At 38.3% G+C, this 20,679-nt stretch overlaps 1 protein-coding gene across 1 annotated transcript in view; it reads left to right on the forward strand.

Annotated features, from left to right (window-relative positions):
* Positions 1 to 763: 763 nt before the first annotated feature.
* C8H4orf17 (chromosome 8 C4orf17 homolog) overlaps positions 764 to 20,679 on the forward strand; it is a 59,444-nt gene continuing 39,528 nt past the window's right edge. Inside the window, exons 1-2 of the mRNA XM_087434630.1 lie at positions 764 to 950; positions 10,842 to 10,937. The gene's annotated coding sequence lies outside the window, so the exon portion shown is untranslated. The remainder of the gene's footprint in view (positions 951 to 10,841; positions 10,938 to 20,679) is intronic.

Below are 20,679 nucleotides of genomic sequence, written 5' to 3' on the forward strand. Positions count from 1 at the left end.
GAACCGAAGTTTCTTCCTGAGGAAAATTCTGGCCGCCCTTGACCATGTTCTTCCTGTGAGTCACCTCACTTCAGAGATGAGTTGCCTGCTGCCTGGACGTGAGTACCACAGAACTCTTTGGTTTTCACAGTTAGATATGTATCCTGCACCTGCTTGTCTGCCTTCATTGCACACGGACCTGCCCTCAGACAGCACAGCCAACATCAGGGAAAGCAAAAGAATCTCAAGGTAGACAGATAGACTTGTCATACCTTAGTTTTACAATACTTTCTTTTTTGGCCGATAACACTGCTACAATAATTGCAAAATTAGTATTTCCTATAAGGACTAAAATGGGTTCTGACTCCTATTCTTTGAGTCTTTCCTCCTCCCAGCACTCATCACTCAAAGATTTTTGAAGGTGTTCTTGCACACCAAATCAGCTACGGAAATTTTCAAAGCAGGTGTCCTCAAGTTTGAATGCAGTTTAAAAATCCTTGGAGCTACGATTCAGGAAGATTTGCCTGGAAATGAAGACTTTTCTGCATTCTAGACTTAATTACCCCCTCCTTTTTTTCCTAGATGATAAGAGAAACATAAAAGGAACATCTCAAGGTGCTAAAGAAGTGAATGATTAGAAGGGTATCTAACCATCGCTTATATAATTTTGCGGCCCATGAGAATACAAATATGTTCACCTAAAGATTTATTAGGCTTGGATAATTCAGAGAGAAGGAGTCAAGATGGCGGCGTAGGCAGACTCGGAACTCACCTCCTCCCGTGGACACAGCCAATTTACAACTACTCGTGGAAAAATTACCCCTGAGACAGAACTGAAAACTGGATGAGAGGAGCTCCTGCAACAACGGACAATCCTAACTGAGGTGGAAGAGGAAGAGACTCCCTTCTGGAGAGGAAAAACGCCGCCTTCACAAGCCGCCAGCTTCACGGCCGCCGGGAGCAGCGCACAGGTACGCACCCTCCCTGGAGGCGCGGGGCCCTGAGCCGGGGAGCGCCCCCGCTGTGGGCATTTTGTGGACCCACCACAATCGAGACCAGCGGCATAATATCTGACTGTGCCTGCTACTAAAACACTGGGGAGCACCCCCAGAAAACCCGGTTCACAAAGAAACTAAAACTGGCTCTTAAAGGGCCCACGCGCAAACTCACCCGTTTCAGGAAGCATCCTAAAATCACCAGAAAGAAAGGTGCACAGTGCTGTGGTGACAAGAGACTCACCTAATAGGCCCTGAGTGCATCTCAGTGAGGGGTGAGACCTCTCCAGGGACTGGGACATTGGCGGTGGCCATTGTTGTGGCCTGGTGTGGGCATGCTGACACAGACGCCATTGGAGTTCTCTCTGAGGCCTGCTAGCCCAGGGTCTGCCCCACCCGCTAGAGCACCGATTTAATCCAGCTCAGCCAGGGCAGGCAGCCCACCCTAGAGACTGGCCCCACCCAACAACAAGCCCTCAGGCAACTGGTGGGCCTGCATAGATTGGTGACTGGATTCTCTGCAGCCTGGCAACTGAGCCGACTTGAGCAGGGCAGGGTGTGCACAAGGAGTGGGTGGAGAGTGTGGGGCGGTGGCGGAGTGTGTGGGGCTCCCGCCAAGGAGAGACTGGGTCCGCTTGGGGAGGTCGGGGCGCTCACACGGGGCAGGACTGTGTTGACTGTGTGTGTGGACCTGTGGGCGGCAGGGCTTCTCAGCCGCAGAAGACTTGTACTTCTCAAAGACCCACATAGGAGGTTTGCTCCACCTTCCAAACCCTGAAACAATTGGGTGCTCCTGTGCCTGAGGCCAGCCCCACCCAGCTGCAATCCTCAGAGAGCTGACAAGAGACCTAATAGGCTAGAGGCTTACAGCAATTGTAAGGCCCTGAGCCTAACAACCTGCCACGGTGGGGGCCTACTCACTTAAAAGAAATACTGCAACACAAATGTGGTATTAGAACTTGCAGCCAACTGTGCTGGGGATCCCCACACCTGATAAAGAGACTGAAGGGCCCACAACAACTCCAAGCAGCTGAGCATTACAACAGCTGGCCAGGAGCATAACTCAGCCTCCCTGGGCGCCTACAGGGAGAGCAAACAGGCCACAGCAGAAGGATACACGTAGCCCACATAGGGGTCACCCCTGGAACATTGAGAACAGAGGGAAGCACACTGGAAGCCTCCTAAGCCATCACTTACATAAGGTCACCTATCCAAGAGCAGGAGACGTAGCTGACCTACCTAATACATAGACACAAGCACAGGGAAAGAGGCAAAATGAAGAGGCAAAAGAATACATTCCAAGTAAGGGAACAGGACAAAACCCCAGAAAAGGAACTAAGTGAAACAGAAATGAGCAACCTACACGACAGAGAGTTCAAACTAAGAGTGTTAAGGATGCTCACTGATCTGGGGAGAAGAATAGATGAACTCAGTGAGAATGTCAACAAAGAAATGGAAGATATAAAAAAGAACCAATCAGAAATGAAGAATACAATACTGGAAATGAAAAATTCATTAGAGGGACTCAAAAGCAGAGTAGAGGATACAGAAGAACGGATCTGTGAGCTGGACGAAAGACTAGAAGAAATTACCCGAGGTGAACAGGTAAAAGAGAAAAGAATTAAAAAGACTGAGGACAGTCTAAGGGACCTCTGGGACAACATCAAGCGCACTAACATCCGTGTTATAGGTGTCCCGGAAGGAGAAGAGCGAGACAAGTGGTCAGAGAATCTATTTCAAGAAATAATAGATGAAAACTTCCCTAACCTAAGGAAGGAAACAGACATCCAGGTACAGGAAGCACAGAGAGCCCCAAACAAGATAAACCCAAAGAGGCCCACACCAAGACACATCATAATCAAAATGTCCAGAATTAAAGATAAAGAGAGAATCCTAAAAGCCGCAAGAGAATGTCAAGTTACATACAAAGGAAACCCCATAAGGCTATCAGCTGACTTCTCTGCAGAAACCTTACAGGCTAGAAGAGAATTGCACGATATATTTAAAGTGCTAAAAGGAAAAAACTTACAGCCAAGAATACTCTACCCAGCAAGGTTATCATTCAAAATGGAAGGAGAGATCAAAATTTTCCCAGATAAGCAAAAATTAAAGGAGTTTGTCACCAAGAAACCAGTGCTACAAGAAATGTTAAAGGGACTGATTTAAGGGGAAAAGAGAAGACCACAAATAGGAAAAATTATCTATTTCCATGATTAGAACGTAATGGATACAAATGCACAACAAAGAGGTTAGATATGATATCAAAAACATGAGGGAGGAGGGGAGTTAAAGAGTACAGCTTTCAGACAGAGGTCAAACTAAAGTGACCATCAATTCTGTATAGAAGAAGAAAAGAACAGAGAAGGACTACTAAAACACTGAGAAAAAAAAAAAGTTAAAAAATGGCAGTAAATACATACTTGTCAATAGCTACTTTAAACGTCAATGGACTAAATGCTCCAATTAAAAGGCATAGGGTGGCTGACTGGATAAAAAAACAAGACCCATATATATGCTGCATACAAGAGACACACTTCAGACCTAAAGACACTCACAAACTGAAAGTGAAGGGATGGAAAAAGATACTCCACGCAAATGGCAATGAAAAGAAAGCTGGGGTAGCAGTACTCATATCAGACAAAATAGACTTTAAAACAAAAACTGTGAAAAGAGACAAAGAAGGGCATTACATAATGATCAAGGGAATAATCCAACAAGAGGATATAACACTTGTAAATATCTACGCACCCAATGTAGGTGCACCTAAATATATAAAGCAATTATTAACAGACATAAAAAGAGAAATAGACAGTAACACAATAATAGTAGGGGACTTTAACTCTTCACTTACACCAACGGATAGATCATCCAAACAGAAGATCAATAAGGAAACATTGGCCTTAAACAACACACTAGAACAGATGGACCTAGTAGATATATACAGAGCATTCCATCCAAAAACCGAAGAATACACGTTCTTTTCAAAGGCACATGGAACATTCTCCAGGACTGATCACATATTAGGCCACAAAACAAGTCTCCATAAATTTAAGAAGATTGAAATAATACCAAGCATCTTTTCTGACCACAACGGTATGAAACTAGAAATCAACTATAGGAAGAAAATCAGAAAAGCCACAAATACGTGGAGATTAAACAAAATGCTACTAAAAAACGACTGGGTTAACGAAGAAATCAAAGAAGAAATCAAAAAATACCTGGAGACAAATGAAAACGAAAATACGACATGCCAGAATTTATGGGATACAGCAAAAGCAGTTCTAAGAGGGAAGTTTATAGCGATACAGGCCCATCTCAACAAACAAGAAAAATCTCAAATAAACAATCTAACAATGCACCTGAAGGAACTGGAAAAAGAAGAACAAACAAAGCCCAAAATCAGTAGAAGAAGGGAAATAATAAAAATCAGAGCAGAAATAAATGAAATAGAGACCAAAAGAACAATAGAAAAATTAATAAAACCAAGAGCTGGTTCTTTGAAAAGATCAACAAAATTGACAAACCTTTAGCTAGACTCACCAAGAAAAAAAGAGAGAAGGCACAAATAAGTAAAATCAGAAATGAAAGAGGAGAGGTTACAACAGACACCTCAGAAATACAAAAGATTATTAGAGAATACTATGAAAAGCTATATGCCAACCAATTCGACAATCTGGAAGAAATGGATAAATTCTTAGAATCATACAACCTTCCAAAACTGGATCAAGAAGAAGTAGAGAATTTGAATAGACCAATCACCAGTAAGGAGATCGAAACAGTAATCAAAAACCTCCCCAAAAATAAAAGTCCAGGACCAGACGGCTTCCCTGGTGAATTCTACCAAACATTCAAAGAAGACTTAATACCTATCCTTCTCAAACTCTTCCAAAAATTGAGGAGGGGGAAGCTCCTAACTCATTCTACGAAGCTGACATTACCCTGATACCAAAACCAGACAAGGACAACACAAAAAAAGAAAATTACAGGCCAATATCACTGATGAACATTGATGCAAAAATCCTCAATAAAATACTAGCAAATCGCATACAACAATACGTTAAAAAGATTATACACCATGATCAAGTGGGATTTATTCCAGGGATGCAGGGATGGTTTAACATTCGCAAATCAATCAATGTAATACACCACATTAATAAAATGAAGAATAAAAATCACATGATCATCTCAATAGATGCAGAGAAAGCATTTGACAAGATACAGCATCCATTTATGATAAAAACTCTGAATAAAATGGGTATAGAAGGAAAGTACCTCAACATAATAAAGACCATATATGAGAAACCCACAGCTAATATCATCCTCAATGGTGAAAAACTGAAAGCCATCCCTCTAAGAACAGGAACCAGACAATGATGCCCACTGTCACCACTCCTATTTAACATAGTACTGGAAGTCCTAGCCAGAGCAATCAGGCAAGAGAAAGAAATAAAAGGGATCCAAATTGTAAAGGAAAAAGTGAAACTGTCACTATTTGCAGATGACATGATTTTATATATAGAAAACCCTAAAGAATCCACCAGAAAACTTTTAGAAGTAATAAACGAATATGGTAAAGTTGCAGGATACAAAATCAACATACAAAAATCAGTTGCATTTCTGTACACTAACAACGAAGTAGCAGAAAGAGAAATTAAGAATACCATCCCATTTACAATTGCAACAAAAAGAATAAAATACCTAGGAATAAACTTAACCAAGGAGGTGAAAGATCTGTACACCGAAAACTATAAAACATTTTTGAAAGAAGTTGAAGAAGACACAAAGAAATGGAAAGATATTCCGTGCTCTTGGATTGGAAGAATTAACATAGTCAAGATGTCCATACTTCCTAAAGCCATCTATAGATTCAATGCAATCCCTATCAAAGTTCCAACAACATTTTTCACAGAAATAGAACAAAGAATCCTAAAATTTATATGGAACAACAAAAGACCCCGAATAGCTAAAGGAATCCTGAGAAAAAAGAACAAAGCTGGAGGTATCACACTCCCTGATTTCAAAATATACTACAAAGCTGTAGTAACCAAAACAGCATGGTACTGGCACAAAAACAGACACACAGATCAATGGAATAGAATCGAAAGCCCAGAAATAAACCCACACATCTATGGACAGCTAGTCTTTGACAAAGGAGCCAAGAACATACAGTGGGGAAAAGAAAGTCTCTTCAACAAATGGTGTTGGGAAAACTGGATAGCCACATGCAAAAAAATGAAAGTAGACCCTTACCTTACACCATACACAAAAATTAACTCCAAATGGATTAAAGACTTGAATGTAAGACCTGAAACTGTGAAACTTCTAGAAGAAAACATAGGCAGTACGCTCTTCGACATCAGTCTTAGCAACATCTTCTCAAACACCACGTCTGACTGGGCAAGAGAAACAATAGAAAAAATAAACAAATGAGACTACATCAAACTAAAAAGCTTCTGCACAGCAAAGGAAACCATCAACAAAACGAAAAGACAACCTAACAATTGGGAGAAGATATTTGCAAACCATACTTCTGATAAGGGCTTAATCTCCAAAATATATAAAGAACTCATGCATCTCAACAACAAAAAAACTACCAACCCAATTAAAAAATGGGCAAAGGACCTGAACAGACATTTCTCCAAAGAAGATATACAGATGGCTAACAGACACATGAAAAGATGTTCAAAATCATTAACTATCAGGGAAATGCAAATCAAAACTACAATGAGATATCACCTGACGCCTGTCAGAATGGCTATAATTAACAAGACAGGAAACAACATGTGTTGGAGAGGATGTGGAGAGAAGGGAACTCGCAAACACTGCTGGTGTGAGTGCAAACTGGTGCAGCCACTATGGAAAACAGTATGGAGATTCCTCAAAAAATCAAGGATAGAAGTACCATATGATCCAGCCATCCCACTGCTGGGTATTTATCCAAAGAACTTGAAAACACCAATTTGTACAGGTACATGCACCCCTGTGTTCATTGCAGCGTTATTCACAATAGCCAAGACTTGGAAGCAACCTAAGTGCCCATCAAGGGACGAATGGATAAAGAAGCTGTGATATATATACACAATGGAATACTACTCAGCCATAAGAAACGATGAAATCCTGCCATTTGTGACAACATGGATGGACATTGAGGGTATAATGCAAAGTGAAATAAGTCAGAGGGAGAAGGTCAAATACCGCATGATTTCCTTCATTAAGTAGTAGATAATAACAACAATAAACAAACACATAGGGACAGAGATTGGATTGGTGGTTACCAGAGGGGAAGGGGGGAGGGAGGAGGGTGAAAGGGATAATCGGTACATGTGTGTGGTGATGGGTTGTAATTAGTATTTTGGTGGTGAACATGATGTAATCTATGCAGCAATAGAAGTACAGTGATGTACACCTGGAATTTTTACAATGTTATAAACCAATGTTACTGCAATAAACCAATGTTACTGCAAAAAAAAAAAAAAAAAAGAAAAAAAGACTTCAAAAAAAAAAAGATTTATTAGGCTTGGACCCCTTAATTTGAACATTCTATATTAGAAATACATAAATGTAGAAAAAATAGAAAAAGACCTTATTCAGGTATAAAATGGGAATAAAACGAGAACTAACTACTGTGATAATTTAGAAATAGAGTATCCATAGGTTAGAAATGTAGGAATAGAGATCACCTATGAAAACAAACTGATATATATTGTTATTTCAATTTCAGTTCAAATTCAAGCCCCTTCCTTTTCTTTTTATTCAATGAAGAGTATTATATTAACATGCACCTCTTTCCCTAATGATGCAAGTCAGTTCCTTCCTGAATTTGTTCCATGTGCAACACATGAGTTATCAACAGATCCAGATTAATCTTTTTGGCCATAAAATCAGACACAAGTTTAAGATTACCATCTTCTCTCTCAAAACCTAAAACAAGCAATATCAAAACAAAACATGTGCCAAAATATGGAGATATTGTATTGGGTCATATTTTTACGTTACCAGAAGACTAGTTACTAACAAGGCTATTAAGAAGTTTTTAGTTTTATAAATATTTAGTTATGTTAGAAAAATAATTTTAATTACATTTCTGTCTTTGTGTAAAATGTTCCTAGACAAACGGCGCTCAAACGTTAGTGGGCATTAAAATGTCCTGGGGTTAGGGGGTATCTTGCTTAAAAGTGCAGGTTTCCAGGCTCTGTTCCCTGCAATTTTGACTCAGTAAGTCTGAGGGGTGGAGCCCAGTAAACTACATTTTTAAAGACTTTTACTTGAAGTATAATATGCAAACAGAAAAGTGCCCATATCATTGATAGATGGCTTAACGAGTTTTCACAAAGTGAACCCACATGTGTAAACAGAACCCAATTCAAGAAACAGAATGTTCCCAGTACCCAGAAGCCATGGTGTGCCCTTTCTCGCACTCACCCTTCGCAAAGATAACCATTATGCTCACTTCTGACTCCATAGCTTAGTTTTGTCTCTTTTTGTGTTTTATGTAAATGGAAGATCATACAATTTACATTCTTTTGATTCTGATTTCTCTCACTTGACATGTTTGTGAGATTCATCCACATTGTTGTGTGTAATCATAGATCATTCATTCTCATTGTTGTATAGTAGTCCACTATATGAGTATACCACAATTTATGTATTCGTTCTATTTTTGTTGGGCATTTGGGTAGTTTCCAATTTCGGCTATTAAAACTGATATTGCTATGAACAGTGCTCTTTGAATTTTTTGGTATATATATATATATGAATATATTCATATATATATATATATTCATATATATATATGAATATATTTCTTTTGGAGATACACCTGGGAGTGGAGTTTTTGAGGCACAGAGGTACACATATATTCAGGTTTTGTAGATGTTACCAAACAGTTCTCCAAAGTGGTTATACCAATTTATACCCCACCAGCAAAGCATGAGAGACCATTACTCCACATCCTCACAACACTTGGTATTATCTATTTGCTTCATTTTAGCCATCCTGGTGATTGTATAAAAGAAGATGTATTTTTAACATGCCCCCCTCCCACATAATTCTGATGTGTGGGGGGTGGTGTGGACCACACTTTGAAAAATACTGATCAATTTGTCACATATTAGATATGATTTGTTTCACTTACAACATTCTTTTTTCTCAAGACCAGTCTTGCGTTCTTCAGTTTACCATAATCCACAACACTCCATCTCATTTTATGCTCTACTCACTTCACTCATTTATTGCCATCTCAGCTCCCACAGGCATTTTAGTGTCTACTCTTGAAGATTAATGAATCAATCAACAAACTATTAACTTAATAGCAATTATGTGCAAGACACTATGCTAAGTGCTTCTTGATCTACAAAGAAGTAATATAAAAAGTCTCCTTCCTTAAGAAATTTATAATCTAGTTGGATAGACAAGATATCAATATGAAAAAGCAAATAGCATTAAAAAGAGGAAGTATTCAATGAGCAGCGACTATAGTAAGTGCTTATTTGCAATGTAATTTACTGAACCATTATTTCTAAACTGTCACGTAAAGGAGCTATTGTAACCTACCAGATGGCGAGAGGCCATGTGGCCAAGAACTGAGACACCCACCATCAGCCAGCACTAAGACCCTAGAAATACGCAGGAGGCACTGTTGGGTCTTCCAGCCCAGCCCAGCCTCTAGCTGAACATAGCCCCAGTTGAAACTAGCAGACCCTCCCAGTCAACCCACAGAATCATGAGAAAAAAATAACTTGTTCTTGTTTTAAGCCACAAAGTTTTGGGGTGGTTTGTTAAGTAGCAGTAAATAACCAAAATACATGCTATCTACCACATCTGATGGTAAGTGCAGAAAGCAAACTGCATCACAGTATTGATAACATGATTCTGTTTTGGAGAAAAGGGCATATTTTTTATATGCATAAAGGAGTCAAATGTGTAGAAAAAGTAGAGGATACAACTATACTACTAATAGTGATTACATCTGGGGAAGAGAATACAATGGTAGCCAGGAGAGTCCTCTCTACACCAGCATCACCCAACAAAAATATAATGTGCAACAAAAGCAAGCCATACACGGAATCTCCAATTTTCTATAGCCGTATCATAAAAAGTAAAAAGGAACTGGTGACATTAATTTCAATAGTATGTTTGATCAAACCAGATATATACAAAAATATTACCATTTCAACATGTAATCAAGATAAAAAAGTATTAATCAGATATTGTACATTACACTTACAACACATCTTAATTCGGACTAGTCATATTTCAAGTGTTCAATAGCCATACATGGCTAGTGGCTACCACATTGGACAGCACACCTCTATAGTTTCTATATTCTCAATATCCACGAAAAATTTTTTTACAATGAAAATGGACTCCTATATTACTTTTCTAATTAAAAATGAATAAAAAGAATATCAAAAGTAAAAATGGTTTACGCTATTCAATCTGAAAATAAATTTAAAGGCTAGAAGAAAAAAATCAAAATCACCTGTTATCACTATATCCAGAAAAACCACTTTTAACATTTTGGAGAATGTTCTTACAGATCTTTCTCTATAAGGCATATATTACACATAATATCACTCTTTCTTGCAAGTGGTTTTATTTACCCAGTTGTAGGAGAATGCTGCATCTGTCTGTGTTACATGTCCTTGGGTGCCCTGCCTATAGAAAACTGATTATGAAACTTCTGAAGTTTGAGAGAAGATGATGAACTTGAGTCCCTGTGACTAGAAAAGATTTGGAAACTAAGCATTAAAATGTACCCTCTTTTGCTTTTCTCTTTGATTTTTAAGACATCCACATGTTGTGAGCCTTGATTTTATGTTCCTCCTTGGACTGCTGATTGGTTATTTCCCTTCATTTAATTTTTAGGGATGTGATATTGGAGGGTTGTTTAAACCACTGTATTGACACGTCATGAGGATGGGAGTTGGTGATGAATTCTCTGAACACTGAGCGCAGCTGAAGGTATGTGGGACTTAGACACTAAAATCTCTCCCTCACATTTCACTGTTTTGGCTTTGTTTGTTTTTTACTTTTTGTGAGGTAGAACAACAATCTGGTTTTTGGGGAGAGATCAATTATGTAGGTTCACATTTATACCAAAAAATATTGTCTCCTTATCTCCTTATGTCCAAACATAGAGGCTTTCCATTTTTGTCCATAAAGGAGCAGCACTGGATCAAGTGAAATGTGTTCCAAAAGGAACTGTTCCTAGCATCACATATTTTCCATAACTCTTGTTTCAGGATTCCTGGTCAGAGAAGTTAAAGTAGAGAAGTTAAGGCAGAAAAGGAGAGAGAGAGATCCTTTCATATGAAGAGAGTATTTAAATAGGTGGTCACATTTGATCCTGCTTAGCAATCTCTGGCAACCCCACCCCCAATAAAATGATCTCTTTCCATCAGAACTCATCCATTAAAATGATCCCTTTTCATCAGAAAATTACTTACAAATAAAATAAATGTTCAGGAGTGACATCAGCATCATGGTGGAGTGAGCTTTCTTGTAAATTCTCCCCCCATGAGATACCACAAAAAGGACATTCACATACCAACAAAGCACATGCACACAACACAAAAGGACATCAGAAAGACCCACGCAGCCACACATCTAAGAGTGGAGGTGCTGGAGCCCCCGGAAGAAGTGGGGAGAGGTAAGGAGAAATCCTCCCCCTCCCCATCAGATCGGTGACTCCGGTCTGCGTGGCTCCCAGAGAAGAGGGGAGGGGTGGCCCTCTGTGGGACAACTATAGCTCTCCAAGTTCTCTCAGCTTGTGGGAAACTCCCACACGGAGGAGTTGGGACTGTTGTGGGGTGCCGTCAACATCCAGGCACCCCAGGAGAGCAGATAGGGAGGGAAGAACCAGAAGCCCCCCAGGATCAGGCAGGCAAAAGGGAGAGCACCGCCCATCCCACAGCCCAGCACTGCAGCTCAGCCAATCAGTGGGAGCAGTGGTGGAGCAGTCCCTGATCACACTGGGCTCAGATTACACAGCTCTTGACCCCCACCCGGTGGTGGCAGGTGAAAACTGCAGCCAGATATTTCCAGGATGAGGAAAAACAAACCAAATAGCAGCAAGCCGATGCAAAAATACATTAAATCACCAGACCAGAAGGAAAATGACAAGCACCCAGAAATCAACCCTGAAGGCACAGAAATTCATAATCTAAATGACAGAGAATTCAGAATAGCTATCATAAAAAAGCTCAACGAATTACAGGAAAACACAGATAAACAATTCAATGAGACAAGGAGTTTCTTCACAAAAGAGATTGAAATCATAAAGAAAAACCAATCAGTATTGATGCAAATGAAGAACACAATGGAGGAGATAAAGGAGAATCTGGAATCTTTAAAGAACAGAGCTGACAATATGGAGGAAAGAATTAGCATTATAGAGGATAGGAATACAGATATGCTCCAGATGGAGGAGGAGAGAGAACTAAGGCTAAAAAGAAATGAAGAAAGTCTCCAAGAAATATCTCACTCAATTAGGAAATGTAACATAAGAGTTATAGGTATTCATGAATGAGAAGAGAGGGAAAAAGGAACAGAGAGTCTATTCAAGGAAATAATAGCTGAGAACTTCCCAAATCTGGGGGAAGGAACAGGAAATACCAGTAAGTGAAGCCAATAGGTCACCTAAATATATCAACAGGGAAAGGTCCTCTCCAAGGCATATAGTAGTAAAGTTGGCAAAGGTCAATGACAAAGAAACAATATTAAGGGCAGCTAGACAAAAACAAAAACAACATACAAAGCAATTCCCATCAGGCTCTCAGCATATTTCTCAACAGAAACTTTACAGGCTGGGAGAGACTGGAATGATATATTCAAAATCCTGAAAGACAAAATCTTTCAGCCAAGAATACTCTATCCAGCAAAAATATCCTTCAAATATGATGGAGAAATAATACTTTCCCAGACAAAAAAAAGCTAAGGGAGTTCATGGCCACGAGACCCCCACTACAAGGAATGCTCAAGAAGGACCTCATGGCTGAAAAAAAGAAGAGAAAGGGAATACAAAGCTTGGAGAAAGGAGAAAAATAGGTAGAAAAAATAAGAAAAATAGTAGATCTTTATCAGAATAGGTTAGCAACCACTTAAATACCAAAATCAAAGATCAAAGGAAGGAAAATACCAAAAATAAATACAACCTCATCACTTTAAACACACACCCACAACACAAGATGGAATAAGTTGCGGCAAGAATAACTTAGAAGGGGAAGAGGAAAGAGATTAAATTGATTTAGTTTAGGGAAATAAGAGGCCATCAGATAATGGACTATCTCATCCATGAGATTTTTAAATACAAACCTCAAGGTAACCACTAAACAAATAATTAGAACAAAATCACATATGATAAATAAGAGAAAACTAAAAGAGTCATAAGACACAACAACCAAACTGAATTGGTAGTCCGAAACACATGGGATGAGAAACAAAGGAAATGCAAAAGAACCGGAAAATAAGTGATAGCAACATTAAGCCCTCATATATCAATAATCACTCTAAATGTAAATAGATTGAACTCTCCAATCAAAAGACACAGAGTGGCGAGATGGATTAAAAAGCAAGACCCAACAATATGCTGCCTCCAGGAAACACATCTCAGTTCTAAAGGCAAACACAGGCTCAAAGTGAAAGGATGAACGACAATACTCCAAGCTAATGGCAAACAAAAGAAAGCAGGTGTTGCCATACTCATATCAGACAAAGTAGACTTCAAGATAAAACAGGTGTTGAGAGACAAAGAGGGGCAATATATAATGATAAAAGGGACACTCCACCAAGAAGACATAAATTATAAATATATATGCACCCAACATAGGAGCACCAAAGTACATAAAGCAACTATTAACAAACCTAAAAGGAGATATTAACAACAACACAATAACAGTAGAGGATCTTAACTCCCCACTTACATCAATGGGTATATCTTCCAGACAGAAAGTCAATAAGGAAATAATGGACTTAAATGAAAAACTAGACAAGATGGACTTAATAGACATATACAGAGCACTCCATCCAAAAACAACTGACTACACATTCTTCTCAAGCACGCATGGAACATTCTCAAGGAGAGACCATATGTTGGGAAACAAGGCAAGTCTCAATAAATTTAAGAAGATTGAAATCATAACAAGCATCTTTTCAGACCATAATGCTATGAAACTAGAAATCAACTACAAGAAAATAACTGGGAAAGTGGCAAAGACAGGGAGATTAAACAACATGCTACTGAACAACCAATGGATCGTTGATGAAATTAGAGGAGAAATCAAAAAATATCTGGCGACAAATGAAAATGAAAATATACCATACCAACTCATATGAGATGTAGCAAAAGTGGTGCTGAGAGGGAAACTCATAGCAATACAGGCCCACCTTAACAAACAAGAAAAAGCCCAAATAGCAACCTTAAATTATGCCTAACAGAACTAGAAAAAGAAGAACAGACAAAGCCCAAGGTCAGCAGAAAGTGAGAAATAACAAAAATTAGAGCAGAAATAAATGAAATTGAGACCAAAAAAAAAAAACAACAGTAGAAAGGATTAATGAAACAAAGAATTGGTTCTTTGGGAAGATAAACAAAATTGACAAACCCTTAGCCAGACTCACTAAGAAAAAAGGAGAAAAGCCTCAAATAAATAAAATTAGAAATGAAAGAGGAGAAATTACAACAGATATCACAGAAATACAAAGGATTATAAGAGAATACTATGAAAAACTGTATGCCAACAAATTGGACAATCTAGAAGAAATGGATAAATTCTTAGACGCATACAACCTCCCAAAACTGAACCAAGAAGAAGTAGAGAATCTGAATAGACCAATCACAAGTAAAGGGATTGAAACAGCAATAAAAACCTCCCAAAAAATAAAAGTCCAGGACCAGATGGCTTCTCCAGTGAATTTTATCAAATATTCAAAGAAGATTTAATACCCATCCTTCTCAAACTATTCCAAAAAATAGAGGAAGGTGGAACACTTCCTAACTCATTCTACAAGGCCAACATCACTCTGATACCAAAGCCAGACAAGGACGATTCAAAGAAGGAAAATTATAGGCCAGTATCGCTGACAAACATAGATGCAAAAATCCTCAACAGAATATTGGCAAACAAAATACAGAAATATGTTAAAAAGATCATACACCATGACCAAGTGGGATTTATACCAGGGACACTGGGATGGTTCAACATCCACAAATCAATCGTTATTCACCACATTAACAAAACGAGGAATAAAAACTACATGATGATCTCAATAGATGCAGAGAAGGCATTTGACAAGATCCAACATCCATTTATAATAAAAGCTCTTCAACAAAGGGTATAGAAGGAAAGTACCTCAACATAATAAAGGCCATTTATGACAAACCCACAGCCAACATCATACTTAACAGGGAAAAGCTGAAAGCCATTCCTCTGAGAGCAGGAACAAGACAAGGGTGCCCACTCTCACCACTCTTATTCAACATAGTACTGGAAGTTTTGGTCAGAGCAATTAGGCAAGAAAAAGGAATAAAGGGAATCCAAATAGGCAATGAAGAAGTGAAACTCTCACTATTCACAGACGACATGATTTTATATATAGAAAACCCTAAAGAATCCATTGGAAAACTATTAGAAATAATCAACAACTACAGCAAAGTCGCAGGGTACAAAATCAATCTACAAAAATCAGTTGCATTTCTGTATGCTAATAACAAACTAACAGAAAGAGAGCTCAAAAACATAATACCATTTACAATTGCAACAAGAAGAATAAACTATCTAGGAATAAATCTTACCAAGGAGGTGAAAGACCTATAAAATGAAAACTACAGGACATTATTGAAAGAAATCGAAGATGACATAAAGAAATGGAAAGATATCCCATGCACATGGATTAGAAGAATAAACATAGTTAAAATGTCTATATTACCTAAAGCAATCTACAGATTCAATGCAATCCCAATCAGAATCCCAATGACATTCTTCACGGAAATAGAACAAAGAATACTAAAATTCATATGGGGCAACAAAAGCCCCCAAATAGCTAAAGCAATCCTGTGAAAAAAGAACAAATCTGGAGGCATCACAATCCCTGACTTCAAAACATACTACAAAGCAATAGTAATCAAAACAGCATGGTAGTGGTACAAAAACAGACACACAGATCAATGGAAAAAAATTGAAAGCCCAGAAATAAAACCACACATAACTGGACAGCTAATCTTCAACAAAGGAGCTAAGAACATACAACAGAGAAAGGAAAGTCTCTTCAATAAATGGTGCTGGGAAAACTGGACAGCCACATGCAAAAGAATGAAAGTAGACCATCTGCTATTGCCATTCACAAAAATTAACACAAAATGAATCAAAGACCTGAAGGTGAGACCTGAAACTATAAAACTCCTGGAAGAAAATATAGGCAATACACTATTTGACACTGGTCATAAAGGAATATTTTTGGATGCCCTGTCTGCCCAGACTAGGGAAACTAAAGAAAAAATAAGCAAGTGGGGCTTTATCAGATTAAAGAGCTTCTACAAGACAAATGAAACCAGGATCAAAATGAATAGAAAACCTACCTGCTGGGAGAAAATATTTGCAAAACATATATCTGACAAGCGATTAATCTCCATAATATATGAACAACTCACACAACTGCATAGCAAAAAAAACAAACAACCCAATTAAAAAATGGGCAGAAGAAATGGGCAGAGGAAAAACAATTCTCCAAAGAAGATATACAGATGGCCAATAGGCATATGAAAAGATGTTCAACATCACTAATCATCAGGGAAATGCAAATCAAAACAACACTAAGATATCACCTCACACCCATTAGAATGGCTGTAATCACCAAGATAAAAAACAACGGAGAGGATGTGGAGAAATGGGGACACTCATACACAGCTGGTGGGAATGCAAACTGGTGCAGCCTCTATGGAAAACAGTATGGAGAGTCCTCAAAAAATTAAAAATAGACATACCGTATGATCCAGCTATCCCACTACTGGGAATCTATCCAACAAACCTGAAATCAACAATCCAAAGAGGCTTATGCACCCCTATGTTCATTGCAGCATTATTCACTATAGCCAAGAAGTGAAGAAACCCAAATGTCCCTCAACTGATGATTGGATAAAGAAGATGTGTATATATACATATATATATATATGTATATATACACACAATGGAATACTACTCAGCCATAAAAAAGACAAAATCATCCCATTTGCAACAACATGGATGGACCTGGAGAGTATTATGTTAAGTGAAATAAGCCAGGAAGAGAAAGACAAACATTGCACGATCTCACTCACACGTGGAATATAAACCAACACACAGACCTAGAAAACTGTATAGCGGTTGCCAGGGGCAAGGCGGTTGGGGGGTGGGCACAAGTGGTGAAGGGAGACATGTATATGGTGACTGGCAAACAATAATGTACAACCAAAATTTCACAATGTTATAAACTATTAAGACATCAATAAAAAAAATAAATGTTCTACACATCTAAAAGATTCCGATGAAATGTCAGTGACTGGGATCAAGTGCAGAGAAAATGCATGCAAAGAATCAAAAGGCAAAAGAAACTACAGAGATAAGGCTCCAATTGTAGACGGCAGTGCTGGAACCAAACCCAACGAACATGGACCGGAAATCTCATTTTGCTTTTCCTTTGCTAACAGTTGCATCTTCCAACTAATTCAGAGAGCAAGGAAGAGAACTATTTCTTTTGACTTAACTCTGGCCAAGAAGGACAAGTTATTTGGTGATATGATGATGGGAGAGAGTGACGTGTCATCATAGATGACTCCTTCCTAATCACCAAGAAAGCAACTGTCAGCACAATCAGACTTATATTTAAGCTTTAGATGGGCTGCTTTTTAAAAAGAGTTTAAGAAAAAATAGGTCAGAGCCCATACTTAGGCACTCAAAAAAAGAAGTTTAAGAGGGGAGGAATGTTGAAGTAGGAAACTCTGACAATGGATCCACAAATGAGCTCTATGAGGAAGGACTGGGCTCACACCTAATGATGCCAGAGTGGCTGTGCCAGAGCTCTTCAAACAGACTTATCATAGGACAGAACGACAGTGAAATGAGAGCCCCATGAGCAGGATAGTAAAGAGTCTCCGGACCTGTAAGAGTAGTATCTCAAAGCTAAAGGGGAGAATAGTAACTTGAGGCTTTTATTTAAAAAAAAAAAAAAAGAGCTGAGGGCAAATAAGGAGGCTTTTAATGTTTAACGCTATGTCTCAGACAGGAATAAAGCAAGAGAAAAGAGCAGATAAGGAAAGCAGAATTACTCAACTCTTGTTTTTCTTACATCTTTTCAATAAGGAAAAGTATGGTAGATCAACAGTGGATAGATTAAATATTGTTAAGCAAGAGCTGAATCCTAATATAGGCTGAAAATTGATAACACAGCAAGTGGCAGGTTTCAATGCTAGCAAATATATTCTGGGATACTGACAGAATTTGAGCTGTGATTCTTGACAACCTTAGCAAGGAGAGAGGTGCCCAAATCGTGGAAATGAGCAGCTATTACCCCTCTCTCTTAAAGGGCCATGGGCTGCCTGGTCTCGTGTGAGCTTCCCCCTACTGCGGTGTTCATGGAGCAGCAGTGAGGAGAGGATCACTGCTCTGCATAGAGGCTAGATCAGATCGTCTTAAGCCTTCATCAACTGAGGGGCTGCTGAAACCAAATTCCATCAACTATTTTTTTTAATTGAAATATAATTGACATATTAACAGTATATTAGTTTCAGGTGTATGACATAATGATTTGATATATGTATATATTGCAAAATGATCATCATAATAAGTCTAGTTAACATCCATCACCGTATATAGTTACAAATTTTTTTCTGCTGATGAGAACTTTTAAGATCCACTCCCTTGGCAACTTTCAAATATGCAATACAGTATTATTAACTATAGTCACCATGCTGTACATTGCATCCCCAGGATTTATTTATTTTATAACTGGAAATTTGTACCTTTTGACCAACTTCACCCCTTTCACCCACCCTCCACCTCCTGCCTCTGTTCTTTGTGAGTTCAGTTTTGCTTTTTAGATTCCACATATAAGTGAGATCATACAGTATTTGTCTTTCTCTGTCTGATTTATTTCACTCAGCATAATGTCCTCAAGGTCCATCCATGTTGTCACAAATGAAAGAACTTCCTTCTCTTTTATGGCTGAATAATATTCCATTGTATATATACCATATCTTCTTTATCCATTCATGTGTCAATAGACACTTAGGTTGCTTCCATATCTTGGCTATGGTAAATAATGGTACAATGAAATGGGGGTGCAGATATCTTTCCAAGTTAGTGTTTTCTTTCCTTTGGCTAAATACCCAGAAGTGAAACTGCTGGATCATATGGAAGTTCTATTTTTAATTTTTTGAGGAATCTCCATACTGTTTTTCATAGTGGCTGCACCAATTTACATTTCCACTAAGAGTGCACAAGTGTTCCCTTTTCTCCACATCCTCGCCAACACTCACTATTTCTTGTTTTTTTGATAAATAACCATTCTAACAGGTGTGAGGTGATATCTCATTGTGGTTTTGATTTGCATTTCCTTGATGAGTAGTGATGTTCAGCACCTTTTCATGTACCTGGTGACCATCTGCATGTCTTTGGAAAAATATCTGTTCAGATCCTCTGCTCATTTTTTTAAAAAATTTTTTGTTTATTGCAGAAACATTGGTTTATAACATTGTATAAATTTCAGGTGTACATCATTATACTTCTATTTCTGCATAGATTACATCACGTTCACCACCCAAATACTAATTATAACCCATCACCACACACATGTGCCGAATTATCCCTTTCGCCCTCCTCCCTCCCCAATCTGGTAACCACCAATCCAATCTCTGTCTCTATGTGTTTGTTTATTGTTGTTATTACCTACTACTTAATGAAGGAAATCACGCAGTATTTGACCTTCTCCCTCTGACTTATTTCACTTTGCATAATACCCTCCATGTCCATCCATGTGTCACAAATGGCTGGATTTCATCGTTTCTTATGGCTGAGTAGTATTCCATTGTGTATATATACCACATCTTCTTTATCCGTTCGTCCCTTGATGGGCACTTAGGTTGCTTCCAAGTCTTGGCTATTGTGAATAACGCTGCAATGAACACAGGGGTGCATGTATCTTTACACATTGGTGTTTTCAAGTTCTTTGGATAAATACCCAGCAGTGGAATAGCTGGATCATATGGTAGTTCTATCCTTGATTTTTTGAGAAATCTCCATACTGTTTTCCATAGTGGCTGCACCAGTTTGCACTCCCACCACCTCTGCTCATTTTTCATCAGATTTTTTTTTTTTTGCTATTAAGTTGTATGAGTTCTTTATATATTTTAGATATTAACCCCTTATCAGATATATGATTTGCAAATACATTCTCCCATTCTGTAGGTTGCCTTTTAATTTCGTTGATGGTTTCCTTTACTGTGCAGAAGATTTTAAGTTTGATGTAGTCCCACTTATTTATTTGGCTTTTGCTTTTGGTATCAAATCCAAAAAATCACTGCCTAGATTAATGTCAAGGAGTCTACCACCTATGTTCCCTGCTTTGTGTTTTTTAAGATTATTTATATGATAACTTATAAAAGGGTAAGGGCTGGATGGTAGTAAAAAGTGATAAATTTTGGAGATGAATAGAATTGGATTTTAAGCCTGGC

Source organism: Ceratotherium simum, chromosome 8 (assembly GCF_057802395.1).
Source record: "Ceratotherium simum simum isolate JZ-2026a chromosome 8, ASM5780239v1, whole genome shotgun sequence".
Taxonomy (NCBI): domain Eukaryota; kingdom Metazoa; phylum Chordata; class Mammalia; order Perissodactyla; family Rhinocerotidae; genus Ceratotherium; species Ceratotherium simum.